The following is a 19,823-nucleotide window of genomic DNA, read 5'->3' on the forward strand; positions in this document are numbered from 1 at the left end:
AAAATGGACATGAGGATGCATTTCATGCTAAATATAACGCTGAGTATGTCAGGTTTGTATTTTGCATAATTACACGACATTTAGATACATTTCGAGAACTTTCTCATCATTACCCGAATGTATATTACACAAATTTCGACCACCCCTAACAGAATCCTGCAACAAGCTGGCCTTGGGAAGCTCCTACATTTTCTGACATGGTACTCTTTCACAACCAGCTTATTTACTAGCTACACTGTTAAGACTTTACAATATCTACAGTGGTGTTGTAAGTCATACATTTGTTGAATGGTAAGATTGCTTGCTGTACATTTGATACAACTATATTGGACAGCAGAGTCATTTACAAGGAACACCAAGGAGCAACTCTTTAATGACAACGGCGCCTGTCATAATCGTGCTAGAACATTATGCACTGCAGTCATTCACAATCGTGCTAGTACATTATACATTCGGTTGAACAAACAAAATACAACATAGGCGCATGTTTTTTTCTCCCCGGCCTGGTCTGGCCTCTTCCTCAGTACAATACATAAGCCCTCATGCTCGCCTGCATTTGTGGAAAAGCAACATGGGTAGCTATCATTGTTGCAGTAGGTGCAGCTGCACCGGTGCCCAGTGGTGGGAGGGGCCCACTGCCCCTCTCCCCCAATTACAGCTGTCTTTTACTACACAACCTTTGGCCAGGAAGGCCTCTGACACTGCGAGCATTAGGAGCCATGGCCAGTGCTTGAAATGAAAAAAATAAAGTGCAGGTGCTCTGTGCCAGAGTACCTGCTTGTTTCTGAGAAGTGCCGGTACTCACCAATTAAAAGTATTACGTTTTTCTTGAGATGTCCCTCTTAAAATAAAAAAGTGCCGGCACTCAGTACCGGACAGTATGGCCAATTTAAAGCACTGGCCATGGAACCTCTGCTAGGCCACTGAACAACAAATCATTTATTGTTTTAGGATGAGCTTTCGGATTCAAAGCGATGTCCCTGGCATGACCTTTTCTAAGACAGAATCTCCCTGCTACAGCGAAGCCAAAAGAGTTGCATTCTCGGGTGTTTTGACCTGCAATGTGGCGAACCTTTACCCCCTCTGCCACTAAGGACAATGTATCAGAAATTATCACGAAACGGCCACAGGCGCGGGATTCACTGACCTCAGAGCGTCATTAGTCTCGTCGTCCGATGAGAACCCGCCATGGCAGACATTGTCACTGGACTGACTGGCTTTCAGCTCCCCGTCCTCCGCAGCGCGCAGCGTCCCCTTCTTCCTCCTCTTGCCGAAGAGTTTCCTGAAAGGCTGGAATTTGCCTGACTTCTTCTTGTCTGCTGGACGAGAAGAGAAATAGATAACCGCGGTGTCTCTCTGCAGCACGGCACCTGTACATGCAAAATTGCCTCAGCAACTGACGTTATTTGTTCAGGCAGGACGGAGTCAAAGAGCAATCTTGAGGCTGAGCAAACTGCAGCTTGGAAACTGTGCGCCTGGGTCTGGCAGGCAGTTGACAACATTGACACAGCAAAGATAGACAAAGCATCCAAGCACGTGCCTGCTGGTGGGAGAAAGACACGCACACTTCTAAGTGCATCATCTAGGAAATACCTACACTTGAATCCATCCGTACACACCAGACTAAAATGGCTCCTTATGCCAGACACGGTTTGTAATCGTAGTATCATTAAAAACATTTTTTTTCAAATTCTATATATCATGATATTTCCTATAAAAAGTGATAATTTACATCAGAGGTGGCAGTGACATTGCCTGCTGTTACCTGAATAACATTGGCTGGCTTGACCATATCCAGCCTCCGCCCTTGTTACCCACTTTCATATCTTTTGTTTCCTGGGACCCAGTATCCATGTCATTGTACAACTTATGTATGCGATGCTGTGAAGTGCACAAGGAAGAGGGTTAGGTTCATTTGGGTTGTAGTGACTGATCCAGGGATGACAAGAACATTTAAGGGCCCCTTCTTCCAGTCATTGTTCCTATAAGAATGCATTTTGCAGGTCTGACCAAGTCGTAAATTTTGCACATCATTACGAATTCTTCTCCTTCTAGATGTGATCCCAGAGTCCTTAATGTGTATCTTACATTTTTTCTTTCTATTGCTATGTGTGCTCATCAATAATAAAAAAAAAACCATGTAATTGTATTTACAACAAGTAATAACAAAACCAATAGGCAGTGCTTAATATGTAGATTAATAGGTGCTGGTGCTCAAAGAGCTGCCCAGAAACCTGCGGCGGCACTGGCGCACCGAGCACCATGCTACGTGGCCTTAAATCCACCTCAGGACCCTTTAATCCACAGCCAGACAAAGGGGGAGACCCAAACTGAGGGCCATATTTATACTTTTTGACGCACAACTGCGCCAACGCAGTTGTGCGTCAAAAAAGTTAACGCCGGCTAACGCCATTCCAAAGCGCCATGCGGGCGCCTTATTTATTGAATGACGTTAGCCGGCGCAGCTGACTGGTGTGCGTCAAAAAAAATGACCCACACCAGGCAGCGCCGGCGTAGGGGAAAATGGAGCTTGGGCGTCAAAAAATGGGGCAAGTCAGGTCTGAGGCAAAATATTGGCCTCAACCCGATTTGCGCCATTTTTTTTTACTCCCAACCCCCATTGAAATGACTCCTGTCTTAGCACAGACAGGAGTCATGCCCCCTTGCCCAATGGCCATGCCCAGGGGACTTATGTCTGGGCATGGCCATTGGGCATAGTGGCATGTAGGGGGGGCAAAAATCAGGCCCCCCTATGCCACAAAAAAAACTAAATAAAATACTTACCTGAACTTACCTTAAGTTCCCTGGGATGGGTCCCTCCATCCTTGGGCGTCCTCCTGGGGTGGGCAAGGGTGGCAGGGGGTGTCCCTGGGGGCATGGGAGGGCACCTCTGGGCTCCTTCCGAGCCCACAGGTCCCTTAACGCCTGCCCTGACCAGGTGTTAAAAAATGACGCAAAAGCGGCTGGACGTCATTTTTTAAGGCCCGCCCACTCCTGTGCGTCATTTTTGCACGGGAGTTTAAATAAGGCGCACATGCCTTGGAGTCATTTTTTAGAAGGGAACGCCTACCTTGCATATCATTAACGCAAGGTAGGTGTCCACGCTAAAAAATGATGCAAACTCCAAGATCTTTGGCGCTAGACGGGTCTAACGCCAAAGTATAAATATGGAGTTAGCTTTGCGTAAAAAAAAAGACGCAAATCCGGCGCAAACAGAGTATAAATATGCCCCTGAGTGTGCTCTGAACACACTATGAGATGCAGACAATGACTGTGGGTTGCAGTACAGGTACATGAACTGAAGGAGGAGGGCAGGACAGGTACATATATTTTTAATAATTACTGGGCCCATTGCACAGGGGAGAAGAATGCATCAGCCCCGGCCCTGTTAAATAAATGTCCCTGCTAAGCACCGGAAACCACCAGCACAAATTAAGCACTGCCAATAGGTCTGGCATTGGCTGCCGGGCTTTTGATTCACAATTTCTGGGTTTTTTTTGTCCTCGTTTTTATAAAACGTTATTGTGTGGGGAGAACTGCTGGGCCCTTGCCAATAAAAAACTGGCTAAAACCAAATATATTCTCAGTCTCAAAAACACACATTGCTGTAGTTGTGCCCACCACAGAAGGGAACTACTTTGTGTGTGGACGTGTTTCTTGTGAAAGCGCGGAATGCCACTACTCAAAATGACGTTAGTTACCGGCTGAAGTGGGATGACCCGTGAGCCATGCTGCGTGCTGTAGTGGGTAGAAGAAATATATATATGGCACAGAAACAGGCTAGTGAATAAAGAGGCCTGGCTGAAAGGCCCTATTAGTATAATGTTAGCAAAATCGAGAGGTTTTGGCTAGCGCCGTGCCTAAAAATAAAGTTTAATAGAACGTTGTCACAGTAAAGGTGCTTTTGTGAACACTTCATTTGCACAATGGTCTGTAAGGTCGCCTTAGTGGCGTCAAAAACTGACAAAAAAAGCAAGTAAATAATGTGAAATAAATACCAACAAAAGTAGCCTCTTTATGCCTAGAATATTTTTCAAATGTTCCTAATGGCTTAGCTTGGTGCATGCATCTAGTGTGCCAAATATTCTGTATGGTCAGTCTGGACCCAATTTCAGTTTATATTATACATCTCACAGGGGTGCTGATAAAGGAAATGTTAGCAAATTATTCCACTGTTAACAGTCTTTCATTATTGCTACACTCCTCATTGTCAGTCTAAGAATTTTGACCTGATTTGGGGCTTTTATTAATGTGAGATCTTCATCAGGACCTAGATGGTTTATCCTTACCTTTCATGTGTTCAGAGTAAAGGGTTGAAGGATCCTCTGATGATTCAAAATAGAGTATTTTATACCGGGCCCCTTTTGTCTTGTTCAGCTACAGGAGGGGCATGCTTAAGGTTTCATCCCTAGTTCTTGCTCCTTAAAACTTTTTTTCAGCCAGTTTATTCAGTGTTTTACCAGAATTACGTCATGCCATTGTTTGAACACACAATAAATAATAATAGATGTGCGCTTAAGCTGCATCTTTAAAGTCTGTGTTTGATCACGTAGATAACGAGGAATGTTTCCTTTCTGTGCAGTCTTCTTTTAAAAACATGCCACTACAAGGCCCGATTCACCAAATACACTAGAGATGTCTCTTCCTACAAGTAATTTCTGCAAAGCTCGGTGGCTCTAATGTTGTTTTCAGATATCAAACGAATTAAACAAAACTGCGGGGCGCTAATATTGTTTTCAGGTATCAAACGAACATAACATACCACTTTGTAATCTAGAAAATGAAATGTACTCACCTGGTGCAATTCTTGTACTCAAACTACATTCCCTTCTCCCCCTCTTTCACTAATAGAGTTTTGTTTCAGCTGTGACCCAAAGTTCCTAAGTAGCGTGTATGACCATCATATAAAAAGTGCAACACACACAGATTTACAAGCGTGCAAAAAATACAACATGGAAGATGAACTTTGTTCACCTTTTGTTTCCAGGGATCTATTTCCTTAAGTTGTGGTTAATACCAAACCTGGCGTGAGAATTATGAAGACTAAGGCTCTGCAATATTTCTGTCGATTATCTCCTTTCGTTTGACTCTAATCTTAGTTCATAATCCATTTGCTGTTACTGGGTCTGAGATGAACTTTAACTACTAAACATTGTACCAATTACCTGCTAGCTCAGGCCTACATTATGTTAAGTTCAACGTTTAGGCCTCTGTTCATGCCTGGTTTTCGCTGATTGTTAAATAAGGAACAGATTTAGTAGTCTTGAATGCAGCTGCTGCCTGTGATGCTTCATATGTCATCTGGTCCCAGCCCTGCATATTGGCGGCTGAACATCCATGGTAGTGACTCAGTGGTTGGCCTGCTTTACACTTGCAAACAGATATTGCTGCCATTCTGCCTCACTGTGGATGCACCTTTGGGAGGCCAAATTGTGAACATAAAGACACCATCCACGTTTCTCACTGTTGCAATTCCAATAATAATCATCTACCAGCACACGAGGGTCTTAATCACTGTTCAGAGCCAGAAAACAATAATAACCAGAAGTTAGAGAGCGATCCACACCACCCAACCCATTCAATCATCACAGTGATCCATTCAGCAGGCTGTGGTTAAGGTCGCCACGGCAAGTACCGCCGAGGGGCGATGTAGCCATTGATGATATAAGTATATGATTATAAGTTTTCCTGGTTGCATCAAGAAAGCAGGTTGACTGGTTTTGTGGTACCTGATGGGTCAGAATCCGATGAAAAGATCTTAGCTATCTTAGCTATTTAGTGACAAGGATACATGTCGCGTGGCTGTTCAAGGTAAATGAATGATTCATTGTTCTAGCTCGAGCTCCCATAATCTCCATTGGTCCATAAAGACTCTCAGCCAAGAACACGCAGCAACACATACATTTGCAATTGAAATACGATGCCTGCATTTAAACCCTGAATTAGCACTGCGAGCTGTAAAGGTATCTCCGTGGATTGGAAAAAACACAGCCATTACAAATTGTACTCAGAGGGACTATTTAGTAATATGGATTAACCGGGGGATTACGATTTAACACATCTGACTTCTTATTTTTGCCCAGGAATTTTGGCTGGTTTGAGCAGCCAGATTTTCCAAAGGAAAATATGCAGGACCCACTGGATTACTGCATAACAGGTAATCGAGGACGGTTCTGGGATTTTTAGGGCCCCGGGAAGAAAGAGAATATGCGAGGCCCCTCTAATTTGCATACTTGACACAATTAGGGCTCCAGAAGCTGCTATGTGCAGACTCTTCCTGGGCTGCTGCTCCTCCTTCCACCACTTACAAGCACCTCTTTTACAGTTCATATAGGGCTAAAGGTGAGAGAATTGTTTACAGTCTGATTGTTAAAACTGTGGTGGAGCTAAACTGCTGGACAATGGGTGTCAAGAAGTGGCTCTCATAGGGCAGCCAGACAGGAGGCCTAGTTGCAGGAGAAACGTGCAAAAGCGCCCATTAACTACTGATAATGGCATTACTCCTAGTCGTACTCCCTGGCCTTCCTTCTTAACCAATGAGGCTCCCATGCCTCCAATAGACCTCTCCCTTCCTAAATAAAACGCTCCCCACTCCCTCGCCATCCTGTACGTAAACAAGCCAATCAGACACCCATTTGTTCCATACTGGGAGGGTGGGAGGTACCTAGAAGGAAGGCGAGGGAGCAGGACTAGGAGTAATGTCATTATCAGTCAGTAATGGACGCATTACCTCCCATCCTTCCCTCGCCTTCCTTCTCAACCAATGAGACATAGCAAGAAAGAACAGAAATGGACAACTGAGTTGCAAATACCCAACTTTTATAGAGTGTCCACAAAGTATACAAAAACACATCTATTCCCTCACAGAGGACAAACCCTGTGAGCCAATACATTATCCAAACATTCCAGCTCAACAATCCAATAGTGGAAAACAAACGTGAAGGGAGTAGACCAAGTCGCCACCATAAACATTTCCACTACTTAAATCCCTTGCAACTCATCCACCATTTTCACCATACCTCGTGTGGACCTACCCCTGAACACCCCTTCAACTCAGCCAATAGGCCCAGAGAATGGAGCCACCAACTCAAGGTAGCAGTTGAATGTTTCTCCCTTTTTAGCAGGACCAAAATTGACAAATAATGCGTCCCCTTTACAGAAGGACTGCACCACATCCAGTTACCACAGCAAAGATCGTCGCACATCCAAACTGTGTAATCTGCACTCCTCATCTGAGGACGGCTCAGGACAAAAAGCTGGCAGAATCTCTTCCTGGCTCACATGAAAATCTGAGTTGACTTTAGGGATGAATGAGGGAACCGGAAGAAGCACAATCCTGTCCTGAAACACCTTACAGAAAGGAAATCTACAGGACAGGTCCCCATCTCCCCCAAGCACCTGGCAGATGTAGTAGCCACCAAAAAGCAAATCTTAAACGTTAAAGTTTTGAAATCAACACCCTCCAGGGGCTCAAAGGGAGGTCCAGTCAAGACATCCAAAACCAGTTGTAGATTCCAACTAGAGAAAAAACAAACCGTTTTCGGAAATAAGTTCAACAGGCCCTGAAAACCTAGGCATCAGCCCCCATTATCAATTAGAGTCAGCCAAGGACCACGAAATGCCTGAATCACTGCCCAATGAACCCTCAAAGTAGTGACTGACAAACTCAAGCTAGAACCATCCTGTAAAAACTGCACAATCAGAAAGATACTGACCACCGTAGGATCCACCTGCTTCCTCAAACACCAAGAAGAGAAGGCACTACAATGCCTGGCATAAGAAGGCAGAGTGAACAATCTACGAAAAGCCTACAAAGTCACTGCCAGCTGCGCAGGAACCCTCAAATCAGTTAAGCCTCTATGTTCAACCTCCATGCCGTCAAATTGAACTTCCTCAATGACCCTAGAGGAAGGGCCAGAAAGGCAAGTGAAGATGGAACCATCAGAAGAACCTACTCCTGACCACTCCTCAACAACTGCAGCAGAGGGACCCAGTTCGCTCCTGGCCAATGTGGTGCCACCAAAATCACCTGCGTCCTCTCTCTTCTGACTCTCACCAGAAAAGCACTGACCAACGGAAAGGGCAGGAAGGCATATATCAGTCCCAGAGGCTAAAGGAAAGCCAACCTGTCCACCACCCAAGCAAGAAGACACTGGCTCCGGGAACAAAATCTCCTCACTTTCGCATTACCTGGCAAAGCAAACAGGTCTATCACTGGAAGACCCCATCTCAGCACCAGCAGATCAAACCGAGACGGGCCAAGCGGGAAATCCTTGGAGGTAGGAATTTCCCGGCTCAACAGATCTACCCAGACATTATCCTTCCCCCAAATGTACAAAGCATGTAGAGACAGAACAGAAACCTGTGCCCACAAGAAAATGTCCTTTGCAATCAAGTTCAGAGTCCAGGTCCTGGTCCCTCCCACCCCTGCCTGTTGATGTAAGCCTTTGCCACCAGATTGTCCGTTTGTACCAGTACCGCTTTCCCCCTCAGGAGCACCTGAAAATGCACCAGAACCAGAAGAACAGTCTTCAACTCCTTCCAATTCGATGACATCTGAGAATCCTGAAGAGACCATAACCCTTGAACTTGCTTCGAGCCCAGCCAAGCCCTCCCACCTGGAGAGACTGGCATCCGTTGTAACAATCACCGGAGCCGGAGAAGACAGAGGGACCTCCTTGACCAGATGCTCCTGCTCCAACCACCATCACAGTTCCCTGCAGACAGGAGTGGCCATTGGAATATGGTCCCGATGACAAAGTCCCTTGCAACCAACGGGAGAGAATCCAGTTGAACAGACTGTGCAGGTGAAATCTGGCCCAAGGCACCAGGAACATAGCAATGCCAAGTGACCCTGCACCTGCAACCACTCCAGACCCTGGGGAGTAGTCTGGGCCAAAAAGACTGAACCTGATCCTGCAGGATGGCCAAACTTCTCTATGACAATGTCACCAACCCCCTGGGAGTCAGAAACCGTGCCCCAATGAACACCATGTCCTGGATCCAAAGATGACTTTCCCCAGTTTATCAAAAATCTGTGCTCTTGTAAGACCTGCAACACTCTTTTCACATGAATCCACATCTGTGACTTGCTTGCAGCCTGAACCAAGAGATCGTCCAAATAAGGATGCATGAACACACACTCTGCATGAAGTATAGCTATCAGTGATGCCACAACCTTTGTAAAAACCTGGGGTGAGTTCTTGAGCCCAAAGAGAAGAACACAAAACTGGAAATGCTCGCCCCCCTATTGCAAGCAGTAGAAATCTTTAAGAAGGAACTGCAACAAAGATGTGCAGGTAAGCATCCTGCAGATCCATGGATGCCAACAAATCTCCTGGACCTATCAGTGTAATATTTACTTAAACAGTCAACATTTGTAAATGAATATCCTTTACCCAAGAATTGACCCACTTGAGATCCAGGAGAGGTCAAAATTTCCCTGACACTTTCTGAACCAGAAACAAGATGGAATAGGTCCTTTTCTCTTGCTCTGCCACTGGAACCCTGTAGTTGGCCCCTTTGTCCAAAAACTCTCAGACCCCATCGAGCAGGGCCAACCTCTTTCACCCTGCAACAGGAACCGGAGTCAGCTGGATGCCAGTATCTGGAGGAATGTGATTAAAGTATATTGTGTAGCCATTGGGCACAGAGGCTAGCACCCATCAATTCGACACATCCTGCTGCCAAACAGACAGAAAATGGTGGAGCCTGCCCCCAACCGGTAATGCCCCACCGGGACAATGATTGCCAGAGCCCTTCTTTGAGGCCCACTTCTCAGCAGGAACAGTGCATTTTGGGAAAAACTGGGGCTGAATCCTCCTCCCCTGAAAGGAAGATGGCCAGGACTCATGTTCAGGGAAGGATTATAAGCTTTCTTCCAACCTTCACCAGCAGAGGAACCCCCTTTATATGGCAAAGCATGTTTCATCTCTTTAAATGCCTTGGAGATCATGGCCTGTAACTGTTCCCCAAATAGCTCCTGACCTTCGAACAGGACTTTCAGTAGGGTGGTCTTCTCCCCCAGGATCTGACTTCCACTGTCTCAACCACAGAGAATGTCTGGCCGCAATCAAAGTCCCAGTGAACATAGCAGAGGTGCGTATAATATCTGAGGAAATGTCAGACAGCAACCTCGCCAGCAACCTCGCCTGCTGTTCCATTACTGCCAATAAAACAGAGCACTCAGTCCTCTCCTAAATGGCCACAGCCTGCTTATCAAAAACCTGCACCAGGGATTGTGCTGAATACGCTTACAAAAGAGTTGCCCTCAAAGCCAAATTCTCAGCTGTAAATGCTCTCTTAAGACCGGAGTCCACTTTCCCATAGGTGGCATCAGCAGGAGTACAGTCCTCCAGATTGGTGGCTGTTTTGCTGATCAAGGTAGCCAGAATCGAATCCAGACAAATGGAATGAGGAAAAGCATACTCCCCTTCCAACAAGTATAATTTTTGTAGAAACTGAGGGACCTGAATCAAACCCACATCTTTCCATTCCCTCATTAGCATATCCCTAACAGGACACTGAAAGGGCATGTCAAATCTAGAAGACGAAACATACTGATGAAACAGAGCATTCACCACCTTTGCTGCTGCAAAGAACGGAATACCCAGGTTCTCCCTCACACAGACCAGATTGCCCCACACCTCTTCATGGAAAGCATACTTCCCTCCTGATGACATAGATAAAGCTTCCAAATCTGAGGCCGAAGAACGCTGGACGAGCCTGAAGAGCTGTCATCACTGCCACCTCAATCATGTCCTGCACCTCTTCCCTAGACATGAGAGGTGCACTCCCCCTCCTGGACTCAGAGTGTCCCGGATCCTTTTTTGAAGGAAAGGAACATCCCCCCTACTCCAAGGAAGAAGTAGGTGACAACACATGCTTCCTTTTACTAGCTATCTTCCTCTCCATAATCGAACAGGAACGCCCCAGAACTCATCAGAGCCCTCTGGATGAGGGAACCAACCGAATGCTAAACCAATGGGGAAATGCCAGTAGAGCGGAAGCAGGAGCCAATCAAAGCTTCACATTTTAGAACCAAAAATGGAAAGAAAAGTTTAAACCCATTCCGACCATTTCACTGACCAAAAAGGGCCTCAGAAAACGTGTCCTGCCAAGCAGAGATGCTGACCCAGAAGCACGGCCCCAGCCGAGCATGACCTCCCATCTCTGTTGTGGCATCTGCCTGCAACGTTCCCTCACCAGCCACACTGCCAACACAGAACGCCGTGATCCAACCACGAAGTTCCTCATGCCCCGCCGTGAGGGAGGAAAGAAGGTAAGTCTCCCGGGAGATGAAAAAAAACGGGGTGAGTAGGGTGCAGGGGGCATTTTATTTAGGAAGAAAGGGATCTATTGGAGGCAAGGGAATCTCATTGGTTACAAAAGAGGGTGAGGGAGGGTCGGGAGGTAATGTGTCTCGTTGCAACTGGGACAAGAGGAGGGGTCCCCTTCCCCTATGCCTCCCCACAGCACCTCTGCAAGCCCAGGAAGAGAGCCCCCTCACTGGGCCCAATTGCAAAGAGAAATTTTTTTTTTCAATTGGATCAGCAGGGGGCCCAAGAGGACTGGTGTGGGGCCCCATGCTGGTGGGCTGAGAGCAAAGCCATGGGCAGCTACCCACACAGCAAATGCTTAATGCTAGCCTGGTGATAATCTTGAAGTGCCAGCAACTTGAATTACCAGGCTGTTGGGGATTGGGAGTCATTTAAATCAGAGTTCAGATTAATCCGGAAAGCTCAATACAATAACAATGTTACAGTCTAGAAGTGACGTTTTTTGCCTGTAGGATGTATGTAAGCTTTATTACCCATAAGTACGCAATAAATCATGCTGAAATTGTTATGAAATTCAAGTGCAAACAGTTACTTCTAGCTTTTCACATGAATTCTCAGTATTATCTGTAATAAAGATAATTCTAAATATATGATCCTGTCCCCAGAGAGTATTCTTTAAAGGCTAATATGATTTGGCGGGATTGGCTGATGGGGTGTGCGGCGTGAAACATCCTGACAGCCTGAGGAGTTCCGCTGTTGTGTTCACTGGCTCAGACACACGCATATTATTGACATGCCTACCTGCCATTCTCCAGCAGACCTGAACTATGCAGCGTGCAGTCAATCATGATGAAAGTGAACACACAGCTTATAATATTAAAATAGGCCAGCCTGCATCCCATTACCTGATGGCAGCAGAGCAGAGAGAAGCCATAGTCAACCGGAGGCAGCACAGACGGTCATTACTGCTATCACCACATCACAGGCGCAGCAGCTACTAGGAAATAACAACACCCTGTTCACGTCTCCGAAGTGCACATGTGCCCATGGCTGGAAGTGGGTTGAAACAGGTGGCGGATTCCTAGAAGGGGTGTGGTCTATGTAATTAAGGGCTTTGCTAAAACAGAGACTACATTTTTGTGATTCCCTGTCACCTGACCGGTATTTCGTTTCCTTTCTGTTTTTTTGGTTATTGCATTCAGTTATACAACACAATGTATGATATACACCTACAACCAGCAAGGACTATTGGCTTTGTCAGTGGTTGTCAGCTGTTTAGGATAAATGAACAACAACAATGCTTTTTAGGATGAATGAAGAACAACAATGCTTTTGTTGTAAATAATTAATGCCACAATCTTTCAAGTTTGAAATTATGAGACTGTGAATTGAAAATTACTGAAGCCTGTGGAAAGAGTAGTGATCTCAACCACTCCTGTTATTTCACTCTGTGTTAGACATGCATGCCCTTTTTCTCGCCACATCTCATTCTGTGTATCTTATACCTCTTCATCGCCCTCTTTTTACTTTCTTTTGAATGCACGTCCTCATAGCTCCTTCACTTAAAAGTCCCCTAAATACACAACGCACCCACTCACCTATAATTGAGGGGTCGCAGTTGCGACCCCTTGCGACCCCTTAGACTGCTTTAGTGACACCTGGCCTCAGAGGTGGCAAAGTCAGTTCCTGGAACAGTGACAGTTCATATTTAACCAAAAATGCTTTTAAATGTATGTTGTGTGCGTGCTTGCACGTGGGTGTCTGTGTTTACATGAGAGAGTCTGTGTGTGTGTGTGAGCACGTGTGTGGGTGAAATATAAGGACACAATGCATGTGATGGGTGCATGATGTCACTTCCTCTACCCCTGGCATTTTGGTGAATTTACATTAATGCTGTAAGCACTGCATTTTCTTTCACTTTTGCCTTGTCAATATTTTGACCACTGTGAATCTCCTTCACACACATATGCACAGAACCACAATTACAACTGGAATACGTGGGTGTCCACTGCTGTGTGTTCTGAGCAGAGTTTCCAAGAAGTGGATGGCCATGTATTCTGAACACATGGAGGGGACTCACTTCAAATATGCACTATACAAGAGTAATATGTGGCACTAAAAATACAGAAACACAGCTTCCTTGAAATAGCTAACATAGGGATTACATTAATGGATTCAACATGCATTGCTCAAATGCTAATCAGTGTTTTGCCACTAAAGTTAAGGATCTGTTTCAAGGTCCCTTTTAAATTACTATCAGGTCTGAGACCCCGACGGTGCCAGCCCACTTAAAGTCCAGTATGTGCCAAAGGGTGTACTTAAAATGAGGGTCTCATTTATAGTGTTCAGAAAAAATAATCAGTTCTTAAATATATATTAAAGTGGAAGTTTCTGATAAAATGAAAAAACAGCCCGTGGCTTAATTCACTGAAAGTTACCTTTTATCATCTGTTCTTTCTATGAAAATACAACAGAACGTTTGAGCAGGTTTGTAGCATTAACTAGTGCTGTACTGTGTCAGTACTCTGAAACTCATGTAACACCTTAGAATTTAAAGAAGAAACCAATAGAAACATACAAAAATCCATATATAATACTGAATGATATAGTCATTCGACTGTCATTAGAGGCAGCTTTAATGTAGGCTCCAGCACTTCAACGAGGAATATCCCATTTAATTATTTACTTAGTGTAGCATCAGTACCATATTTAGTCGTTTCAATGGCAACTCCCAAAGCAGTGTCGCAGCACTGAGCATTCTTTAGCTTATACAGGATTTACTATCTGCATGGATGCCAACATTTTAGAGCAGGCAAGTGGGAGATTTAAAAACAAATAGTTGGGAGAATGTATTTTCCACAATGACTTAGACTGAAGCCGAGGCAATGTATGGTGCCAATCAGCTTTTCATTTTTAAAAGTTTAATAACAGTGCAAACAAAAACAGAGCTATGTTACGTTACTGAGTTTATAAATCGGAAGTACACCAAATGGTTTCATGGAGCTGAAGGGTGAACAAGTAGGCAAGATACAGAATAGGCAGCCTGTTAGCTGTGTGTTTTTCTAAATAACCAGGTTTTTAATGATTTCCTCAATTCTGGGTAGCAAGATGCCATTCTTGTCTCAAGGGCAAAGGAGTTCCAAATTTTGGGGGCAATGATTGAAAATCTGGAGCCATCCAGTCTCTTCTTCTTAAAATTAGGAACTGATAAGAAGTTCAAGTGGGCAGAGCGTAGTGGGCGTTTAGGGGCGTACTTCTGGATTCAGGAGCTGATGAAGAGGGGACTTGTGCTGTGGAATGGGTTGAAAATGATGCAGCCAGCTTTGAAGGTTGTTCTTTGTTCTATAGCCAGCCAGTAAATATCCTTCATCAGGGGGGTGATGTTGCAAAGTTTGGGTTATTTATAGATTAGGTGGGCTGTCTGCTTCTGGACAATTTGGAGCTTTTTCATGAGGCCTTTGAGTAAGCCAACATAAGGAGAGTTGGTGACGGACGAGGGCGATGACGGCTTGGACAAGGGCCTCAAAGGTGAAGAATTGAGCGATTTTCTTGATTTTGTGGAGCATTAAGAAGGAAGAGGAGATTACTGAGCCAATTTGGGGCTTCATGGATAGATATTCATCAATGGTTATCCTGAGACTTTCTACTGCTTTTTTTGTGGGGGGGAGGGGGTCACCTCCCAACCTGGGTGGCCAGAATGAATCAGTCTAGTATTCCAGCTTATTTTTGGTGATAATAACTTTAGTTTCTTGCCCTTTTAATTTCAAATGGCTGCTGTTCATCCACACGTGGATGAACAGCATTATGTATTGAAAATGCTCTTTAGATTTAGAGGAGTTATCTAGTTTGAAGACTAGTTGCATGTCATCTGCATAACTGCAAATTTTGAACTATGAGGCAGATGTATATGATGAACAGGTGGAGGGATGCATAAGATCCTTGGGGGACTCTGCAGTTTACATGGACCTGGGATGAGGTGAACAGAGTTAGACGAACAGGCTGGGATCTGTCTCTTAAGAAGGAGGTAATCCAGTCGAGTGCTGGGCCCCTCAGCCCTGTGGCCCTGACACGGTCTGCCAGGAGCTAGTGGTACAATATGTCAAAGGCTGCTTATAGATTGAGGATTCCTAGGTATTGCTTTTGTTGCCTTCCACGCGCATGTCATCTGTTACAGACAGGATGACTACCTCAGTGGAACGGGCAGAGGCCGGCTTGACATCGGGTCAGAAATGCAGAGATTGTGTGCTGCATGCGCCTCTCATATTTTAGCTACCTAAGCTAAAAGGGAAATTGGGTGATAGTTTTTCAAGGTGAGGTGGTCTTCACTTTGTTTTCTGGAGAGATACCACTATTGCTACCATAAATGTTCTGAGTCCTTTCCCACAATTGAAGGACTGATTGAGAAGGGACAAGACTAGATCTGGGATAACGGAGAGAACCGTTTTCAAAATTTTTAGGGGACAAGGGTCATTTGGAAAGCCCGATTTTACTTTTATCTGTAGGTTCATGAGGGAATCTTTACTGATTTCTGGGAATTAGGATGAAGTGATAGGGTTTATGTCATCTGGGTTATTTCGGTTAGAGGGGGAACAAGAGGGAATGTTTAATGGTTTTGATTGTATCTATGAAATAGGTGTTAAGTGCATTACAAAGAGTCTGGGTATGGTTGATGGGTAGTGTCCCTCTATCAGGGTTGGAGAGTTCTGAAATTATTCCCCATCGATTTGCTTGTGGAAGAGAGAATTCTGTCTGTCAAGAAAGCAGATTTGGTTTTAGGCCCTATCTCATAGGTTTTCGGCCATTTGCATTTGTGGCGAAGTAAATCTAGTTTTGCAAGTTATAGTTAATCTGTGAACCATTTGGAAGCTTCATGGCTGGACTATTTAATTCTGCATAGGGGTTCTAAACTATTTAGGGCCATATTTATACTTTTTGACGCAAAACTGCGCTATCGCAGTTTTGCGCCAAAAAGATTAGCGCCGGCTAACGCCATTCTGAAGCGCCATGCGGGCGCCGGATTTATTGAATGGCGTTAGCCGGCGCTAGCAGACCGGCGCTGCCTGGTGTGCGTGGAAAAAAAACACGTACACCAGGCTGCGCCGGCGTTGGGGAAAATGGCGTTAGGGCGTCTTAAAATGGGGCAAGTCAGGTTGAGGCAAAAAAATCGCCTCCACCCGATTTGCGCCATTTTTAACGACGCCCAGACGCCATTTACATGACTCCTGTCTTAGTAAAGACAGGAGTCATGCCCCCTTGCCCAATGGCCATGCCCAGGGGACATATGTCCCCTGGGCATGGCCATTGGGCATTGTGGCATGTAGGGGGGCACAAATCAGGCCCCCCTATGCCAAAAAAAAATATAAACAAAAATAAAATTATACTTACCTGAACTTACCTGAATGTCCCTGGGATGGGTCCCTCCATCCTTGGGTGTCCTCCTGGGGTGGGCAAGGGTGGCAGGGGGGGTCCCTGGGGGCATGGGAGGGCAGCTGTGGGCTCATTTTGAGCCCACAGGTCCCTTAACGCCTGCCCTGACCCAGGCGTTAAAAAGAGGCGCAAATGCAGGGTTTTTTGCCCCGCCCACTCCCGGGCGTGATTTTTGCCCGGGAGTATAAATACGACGAATTTGCGTCGCTGTCATTTTTTTAGACGGGAACACCTACCTTGCATCTCATTAACGCAAGGAAGGCGTTCACGCAAAAAAATGACGCTCATTCCTGATACTTTGGCGCTAGACGCGTCTAACGCCAAAGTATAAATATGGCGTTAGTTTTGCGCCGAATTTGCGTCGAAAAAACCGACGCAAATTCGGCGCAAACGGAGTATAAATATGCCCCTTAGTTTTTGTATGCGCTATGTGAAACTGCCAAAAATTAAGTGTGGAGGCCTGTCACACCCTCTAACTTCCCAATCCAAGAATTAAGGGCAACGCGTTCTAGCTCAGAATATATTTCCAAGCTCAAGCTGCCTGTTTCCAGTAGATCATGATTCAGCGATCCGAATCGGGATTATACATGCTGGCATCGGAAGGCCAGAGATATCTTTGAAATCAGTAGTCTCCTGTCTGAATTGGGAGGTTTGGCATGTACGTAACTGTAGAATTTCAGTTTGAAACAAGTCAGTCACGTGCCTGACATCTCAAAAAACAAAGTCAAGGTGAAGAACCTGGTTAAGGTTTGGCAGCTGTCCCGCTGTCCCGCAAAGCTGGTGAAGGTGATGACCTCTGCTACACTGGCAAATAAGTGCACACCATATTTAAAGATCTGTGCCTGCCTAGTGTTGATCTCGGTACTTTCAGGGCAGCCACCATCACAGTGGCTCCCTTGAAGGCACTATAGCTTTGTTGAGTGGCCGTCATGTTTCATGTGTCTGCTCAACAATGTTTTTTTATTTTTCAAAAAAACAAACTTCCAAATTGGGAGTTTGTTTTTGAAAAACAAAAAAACAAATGGACTTAAACACATCAGGAGATTTATACCAGCTGGCATACCCAGTGCCATCAGAATGTGCACTGTCTGCTCTGCAGACAGTGCGCATTCCAAGGATGCTGGACGGCTCCCTTTGTGCTATGAGTTAGTTCCCGGCTTCTTTAAGGGAGCCGAGTGCTATGTCGTAGCACAGTTTCCACCGATATGACCGGTGGAAGCGCTCTATTTCAAGATTTCCGCCGGTCAGCTCTGTCAGACCGGTGGAAACCTTGTAATAGGCGGGTGGGGACGCCACAGCCATGGCGGTAGCGTTCTCCCCGAGAGTTTAGTGGTCCTGTGGTGGGACTGCCAAACTCCTAATGAGGGTCAGAGTGTCAGTGTCAGGAGAGGGGAGCCCAAAGGTGCCAGATGTGTCTTCAGTCATTTCCTAAACCAGAGAAAGGTTCCTTTGGAACTGATGAATAAAGGACACAAGCTGCATAAAGAGAACAATGAAATAATTAGCTGGCAAATTGTATCATTTTGGATGAATATAAGACACTTTTAGAATATCGTGATCATAAATGTTGAGTGACAGAAACAAAAATATTGTGACAAAAATATTGTTAGCAAAATTATCGCTGTCTTATACTTAGAATGTAAATGACAAAAAATATTGTGGCAAAAATATGATTTAAAATAATATTGACCAAAAACAGGTAAAAATGTAATTTCTTAACTATAGACTTTAAATTAGTGTATTTAAAACAGTTTATCCTTTAAATGTGATGTAGTTTGATAATTTGAGGCATTTTCTTAAATTATATATATATATATATATATATATATATATATATTTAAACAATATCAACAATAAACAATGTTTTATTTTATTTTTACATATTTACAGTAAAATAAACTGAAAGGTATCGAACATACCACAACAAAAATATCAACTTAAATACAATGTGTAAATAAACATATTAAAATAAATGTTATGTATTTATACTATTGATTACATTTAAAAACAAAAACAATCATATTAAAATAGATTAATAATTTAGAAAAACTAAAAGTGAAAAAATAATTTATCAAATTAAGTTTATATATAAAAACATGAAAGAAATATAATTTGAAAATCTATAAATAATTAAAATATCAAAACACATTATATAACAATATAATAAATAATGTAAAAAATAATCATATAAAAAAAAATCTTTAACATATTATCACAACCTTAACATCTTCCCACTCTATACCCCCTAAAAATGGTAATTTCTTTTTTTTTTTTATAACCAAATTTTATTGTTTTCAGAGAATTATGGCAACAACAGTTTAGCACAGGTACAACCATACAATTCAATTGTGGTACATTTACTATGTACATGTTTTTCTTTTCCTTTCGGGGGAAGGCATAGATAGTTCCTTGATCACGTTCGGTGAGGAGGAGGAGGGTGGTTCGATCTAGTCTATGACAGTGTTTCGAGCCATGGGCCCCATATTTGTTCATATTTCCGGGGACATCCTCTCGATTCATATATTTGTTTCTCTTGGATTGCGCACCAGTCTACTCCCTTTCTCCATTTCTGCAGGGATGGGCCGGTAGGCGAAGTCCACGCCGCGGCTATGTCTCTCCGATGAACGCTCGATTGGTTTGTGATCTTAATCTCTCCTCCATGATTCCTAGTAACACCATGGAGGCGGAGAGTTGGAGTTTCGTTCCTATTGTCTTGTTTAGTTCGTTTAGCACTTTTTCCCAGTAGATCTGCAATGTCGGACAAGACCAGACCATATGGAAGAAGTCTGCGTGTTCCATGTCGCAGCGTGGGCAGCGGCTGTTCGGCCATATTCCCGCCTGTGAAAGCCTTTTGGGCGCCAAGTATGCTTTGTGTAGGTAGTAAAATTTTATGGTACGTAGTTTTGCTGATATGGCTAGGGTTTTTGGGGCTTCTAAAGCTTCTGCCCATTCCGAGTCCTCTAAAGCTCCGGTCCAGGTCTCCCACCCCATCCTCATCGAGCTCGCGTCTCCTGGTGTATTGTTAATCAATATTCTATATAGTTGTGATATCCCTTTCCCTCCCATGTTTCCCATTAAAGTTTTGGCTTCAAGGGGGTTAAATTCCGGTAGTGGGTT

General features: G+C 44.4%; 1 protein-coding gene across 3 annotated transcripts in view; it reads right to left on the reverse strand.

The window, feature by feature from the left end:
* The window catches only part of CRACD (capping protein inhibiting regulator of actin dynamics), an 801,959-nt gene that overhangs the window by 193,527 nt on the left and 588,609 nt on the right, over positions 1–19,823 (reverse strand). For 2 of the 3 annotated variants that reach the window (XM_069200882.1, XM_069200863.1), the window contains exon 5: positions 1,148–1,319. The gene's annotated coding sequence lies outside the window, so the exon portion shown is untranslated. The remainder of the gene's footprint in view (positions 1–1,147; positions 1,320–19,823) is intronic. The other variant, XM_069200873.1, reaches the window with a different exon arrangement.

The sequence above is a fragment of the Pleurodeles waltl genome, chromosome 1_2, assembly GCF_031143425.1.
Source record: "Pleurodeles waltl isolate 20211129_DDA chromosome 1_2, aPleWal1.hap1.20221129, whole genome shotgun sequence".
Lineage (NCBI taxonomy): Eukaryota > Metazoa > Chordata > Amphibia > Caudata > Salamandridae > Pleurodeles > Pleurodeles waltl.